Below are 5,533 nucleotides of genomic sequence, written 5' to 3'. Positions count from 1 at the left end.
GCAATAACACTGTTACAATTACACTTTCACTGCTTGTCATGGATCACCAGTACTTGGGCTTCTATTAAAGCACACTTCAGAGACTTGAATGCTTGCTCACATTTCTAAATCCATCTGAAATGCCTCTCCACTTTAATCAGAGTCTGTATGGTAAGATAATCTTGGACAAATTGGTCCCAAACGTTCAGTAAACAAGGGCAAAACTGAGGAAACTGCAGACTTTTTGTATGGTCACAGGGTGAGACTAATCTTACACGCTCTTATTTTAGCAAATTCTGTGGAGATCCCTTCTTTATTAACAATATCACCAAGAAATTGAATTTCCATACAAATATATACACAATTACTATTTTCTGTTTCAAGTCTCCTTTTTTAACCATTGAAATACCATTTTTAATTTTTCAGCTACAGACCTATCAATGTAGATAAGGCACTTCTTCCATTGCAGCCTCTTCAGTGTAAGTTCCAGTAAATTCTCCAAAGTGGCAGGCACTTTACATAGGCTGAATGATATGATATAAAACTGCACAAAACATCTCTTGTTCTGAAAGCAGTCTTTGGTCTGCTTTCGACATCCAGCTCAATTTGCTAGTATTCAAATGCTAGGTCTAATGCATCCAGACATTCATTTGTTTATGGTAATGGAAAAGAATCAATGTGAGTTACCACGTTCATCTGACTAAATCATTACAGAACTTGGGCATACTTTCCTTCATCTTGATAATTACTAATGGAGACAACCAAACATTCTCTGGAGGCTGTATGATCCTGTCCCTTAAATGTGCTGTAAATCAGTGCTTGATAGATCCCCAGTGCTTCAGAGAAGTCTGTGTAGCAGTTCTTTAATTGGATGTGCATCATATGAACCTATGTGATGTTATGTGATTGTTATTCAACTTATTTAACCATCTTGTTCCACAAATATTCTCTGCACAGTTCTCAATTAGCAATCTTAGATGTGTTGTTAATCATGTACTTGCTTTTGACATCGTGTAATGGATGCAACCCATCAATTACCACTAGTATCAGTTTCTTTCATTTTTTGCTCACAACGCCAATGACCATTTCATCATGCAGCTGGTTGTTCGGTTTTCCAGAATTGAAGAGAAACTCTTGGACTTCATATCCTTAAGATATATAACTGCTCGAGCTAATTCTATACAGAAAACAGCTTATTTCAGAGACAGTCATACTATACTTTGTTCGTAGTAAACCACAGAATGCCACTTGTGTATTTTGGATACTGTGACTTCCTCTCACACATACAATCAGTTAGTCCACTGTTTTGGGTTTTATCTAGCCACTCACTGGTTACTCAGGCAAAACAGACCAACAAGCTCCACTGTACATCTATTCCAAGGATGCCAATGCCAGAACTTAGGTTATCAATGACTACTTTCGTTCTGTAAGTGATGCCTCTGAGATATAGTCAGAGTAGGACCTCGCCATTCATGTTTAATTAATATACATTTGCTAGAATAAAGTTCGTGTTGACTAGCTCAAGTGGTGGATTTGGTTAGAGTGCTTTATATAGAGTAAGATCTACCAGTGTTCTGGCCACTCGTGTGTCAACCAGTACTTTGTCTCTCACTCTTGTATTATATCATGCACATATTAAAACCCACTCAACCCCAAGAAAGTAAGGCTGACCTACACCTTTTAGTGCAAGTTGTCCACTGCATTACCCCAAGTCAATGGGCTCTAGTTTTCAGGAGTCGTAGCAGCAATATTCATCACTTGTTGTTGGCTCTGATACATCTTATGAGCTGTTGGTCAAAACCAATTGCCTTTTTGTCTACCTTGCTGCTCATCAAGGTGTGAGTAATTCACTCAAATTTGACCCAATGCTCCATAGTTAAACCAAATGTTTCACTCCTCCTTGCCATGATGATGTCCAGTCAGGGGAATCAGCACTATGGGTTATGACATGTAAAACATAGGACTGTTTAGCCTATAACTCGGCCCAAATGATTGTTATACCTTTCAATGTGTCAGATCTCCAGCATAACTCAGTAATTATTGTCTCTTCTTCACAGTTCTACAGTTGCTCCTCACTCAAGTGCTCAATTGAATTTAGGTGGCCATGCCATCTAAATTCAAAGCCAGGAATTGCACAGACTGCTATGGAATCCAGCTGGTCCTCCTTCACTCTAACCTTGAATGTCAGGGAGTGTGACCTGCATTACTCCTCTCTCATGGGAAACCATGATCATGGCAATAACTTCTCTTTTATAGCGTTCTGGCCATCTACTAACCAAGATGTCCCAGATATTACAGAAATGGGGTTGTAGACACCCTCATTGTCTTCAACTCTCATCTGAAAGATTGATTGCTGATCCATGGCAGCAGCACAAGTTACTACTTACAGCTTGTCCGTCAACTCTGCATGACCCTGGGCTCCCCTGAGATCCACAATTGCTTTGGTAGTATACACCCGAGCTTGGGGAGGCTGGTCACTACTCTATGATTCACCTTCTTCCCAAGTTGGTGCTTCCCATCTTACCTACAAGGAGTTTGTTTTATTTTGAATTTTGAGCAAAGCTACACATGGGCTATCTGTGCTAGCCATCCATAATATAGCAGTGATGGACTAGAGGGAAGGCAGCTACTCACCACCAACTCTTGGGCTACTCTTTCATCAACGAATATTGGGATTGACCATCACATTATAATGCTCCCACGGCTGAAAGACAAGCATGTTCAGTGACGGAGATTCGAACCCACGAACCTCAGGCTGCGAATCGAGCTCCTTAACCACCAGACCATGCCAGACCTACCTACAGGGAGTATGACTTATTTTGATGGATGTCATCCCAGTCAACCTAGTCTCCCCTTGATGTTTTTGGCTGACTTTGACCAGAGCTGGTGTTGTATTGCTCTCGCTGGCAAATGATTAGCAGTCCCATACAGCACACCCCACCTGGATACCACATCACAATCCTCATTAATCCATACTTTTATCACACTGAAGTCGATTTCTAGGGTAAGAGCATAAACAGCCATTCTGGTACACCAGACATTTGACTGCTCTTCTTCCTGAGACATTGGCTTTAAAAAAATAGCTGTCATTCACCTTTATAGCATAAGTAAAAGTTAATTGTCTAGGAAAGGATTCCTCCTGAACTAACTCTCTTGGATAATCATATCTTTTCTTTGATAACTTTCCTCTTGGTTGTAAGTTCTAGTTGTGTAAAATGGCATTTTTGTAATTATGAAACTTTTTTCAAACATACATTAGACTAGAACAGGAGTAAAGCGGAGTACATACTTTAGCAAAAAATAACAGATATCTCTGCAATAAGATATCCTGTGGTCATAGCACCAGAATTTTCTCAATAATATCCACTCTCTGGTATGTTCAGGTAAAACTGAATTAACCACAGAGCAATGGGATATGTACCCTTAATAATAGTAAGTTTAATAATATATTTATTATGAAGTAGTACTGCACATCTGAGTAACTGCGCTCGGAAGAACAAAAAAACGAGACTGGACACAATGTAAAATATGAGTAAAGAATATTAATTTATTCACAACCACAATTTTATGACACAGGATGGATTTTATTGGATTACTGGATTAGGTATCTTTAACAGTTCAGGGCCAAATCATCTACCACAATTTAAGATCAATGTTTTACTTTACATGTAACATTGGATTTGCCCAGAGAAACTACTGCTACCCATTTGACTGGTCATTCTCATTCAGTTGGGTAGGTAATCAAATATAGATTCCATTTCATCTACTACTTAAGGACACTGCTGTCTGCATTATTGCATAGCATGCAGCATTACATCCATGTTCTTCACGGGCAGAATAGGTGTGACCTCAAAAGAATGGCATCAGCTTTACAGTACTGTTTGCCATGCATTATGCAAAACTTGCACATATACAAAATAAATGAAAATATCAGAATAATACTATATTTAAATAGGAAAGTAGAAATGCACGATTTATTTATATTTCACAGAAACAAGTTACTGGGTAAAAAATTTCTTTGTTTTTCCTTAAGCACTGAGCAGTTTCCAAGAAATCTCTAATGAAATAGCTGCTGTACATGTCTTCATTTTCCTGCAGTAGTCACAATTGCAAAGTAGCTTGTTACCTGATTTATTTTTCTTATCGCTGTCTCCTGTTTGCCATAAGCTGTATAAATAAGGTTTGGTTGTTGAAGTCAGAAGAACATGAGTAAAGCATATTCAAAATGAGTTTTTTTAAAATAATCCGAAACAAAACCATAAGTGTTCAAAACAAGAAAAGAAGAAGAAACCTCATATTAAATTGAAATGTATAAGAACAAATGCTAGATTTGTTACCCTTTCTTCATACAATACAAACTTAGGTAAAACTTTTCAATTTATCCACAGGAAACAACGAAAGCATAAAGTTTATCAATTTAGAATAGGATTCTATTATTTGATAAAAAAGAAAATCTTGGCATGACTTGGAGATTGTAGCACTCGACTCGCAACCTGCAGGTCACAAACAGAATCCTATAACCGAATATGCTCTTCCCTTCAGCCATGGGAGCATTATAATTGACAATTAATCCCGCTATTTGATGGTAAAGAATAGCCTAAAATTAGGTTATGATTGATGTTGATTAGTTGCCTTCCATCTAGTCTACTGTTACGATAGCGGAAGTCACGTGACGCTGGTAACACGTGATGAGGTTCTAGAAAGATCATGACTTTTCCTGGCAACTCTAGTTTGTTCTAGGCACCCTCTTTTTTTAGTATATAAGCCCGGCAAATAAAGCGGAGAGCTAATTGCAGATAGGCGGATATAGAAATAGATAATTGAGTCAAAGGAGCGGTAGTGGCGGTAATATAAAGTGTGTGTTTTATTATCGAGATTGCAAACGTATTGACTGTGACAATTCTGCGTATTATAAAGTTATATCGAGAAAGAATAAACTAGTTTTAATTAAGAAAGGACTTGTATCGCTGAAGTTTCTCGGAAAGAATTTCTACGGGAAATTAACAAACAAGCAGATAGGCAACAAATTGGTGTCAGAGAGTGGGACGGAATATAAAAAGAAAATAAGAAGATGGAAACGAGAGGTGGCAAATCAAACTACAGCTTAGCAGATTTGATGACAGCAATACAAGAACAGCAAGAGAAACAAGAAGAAAGACAACAGCAGTGGCAAGAAAACCTGCAACAGTGGCAGCTCGAACAGCAAAATAAACAAGAGAGATTACAGCAGTTGTTGGAGGAAAAAGAAAAGAACCATAAAGAGAGATTACAGCAGTTGTTGGAGGAAAAAGAAAAGAAACAAGAAGAGAGATTACAGCTGTGGTTGGAGGAAAAATGAAAGAAACAAGAAGAACGAGAAAAGAAAAAAGAAGAGAGATTACAGCAGTTGTTGAAGGAAAAAGAAAAGAACGAGAAAGGAAAGAAGAAGAGAGACTACAGCAATGTTTGGAGGAGAAAGAAAATGAACAAGAAAAAAGACCACAGCAGTGGATCGAGGAGAAAGAAAATAAGCAAGAATAAAGTCTCCAACAGTTGAGAGAAAGCCAGCATAATT

The sequence above is a fragment of the Limulus polyphemus genome, unplaced genomic scaffold, assembly GCF_000517525.1.
Source record: "Limulus polyphemus unplaced genomic scaffold, Limulus_polyphemus-2.1.2 Scaffold2101, whole genome shotgun sequence".
Lineage (NCBI taxonomy): Eukaryota > Metazoa > Arthropoda > Merostomata > Xiphosura > Limulidae > Limulus > Limulus polyphemus.
The sequence above is the reverse complement of the archived record's forward strand: the minus strand, read 5'-3'. Positions refer to the sequence as shown.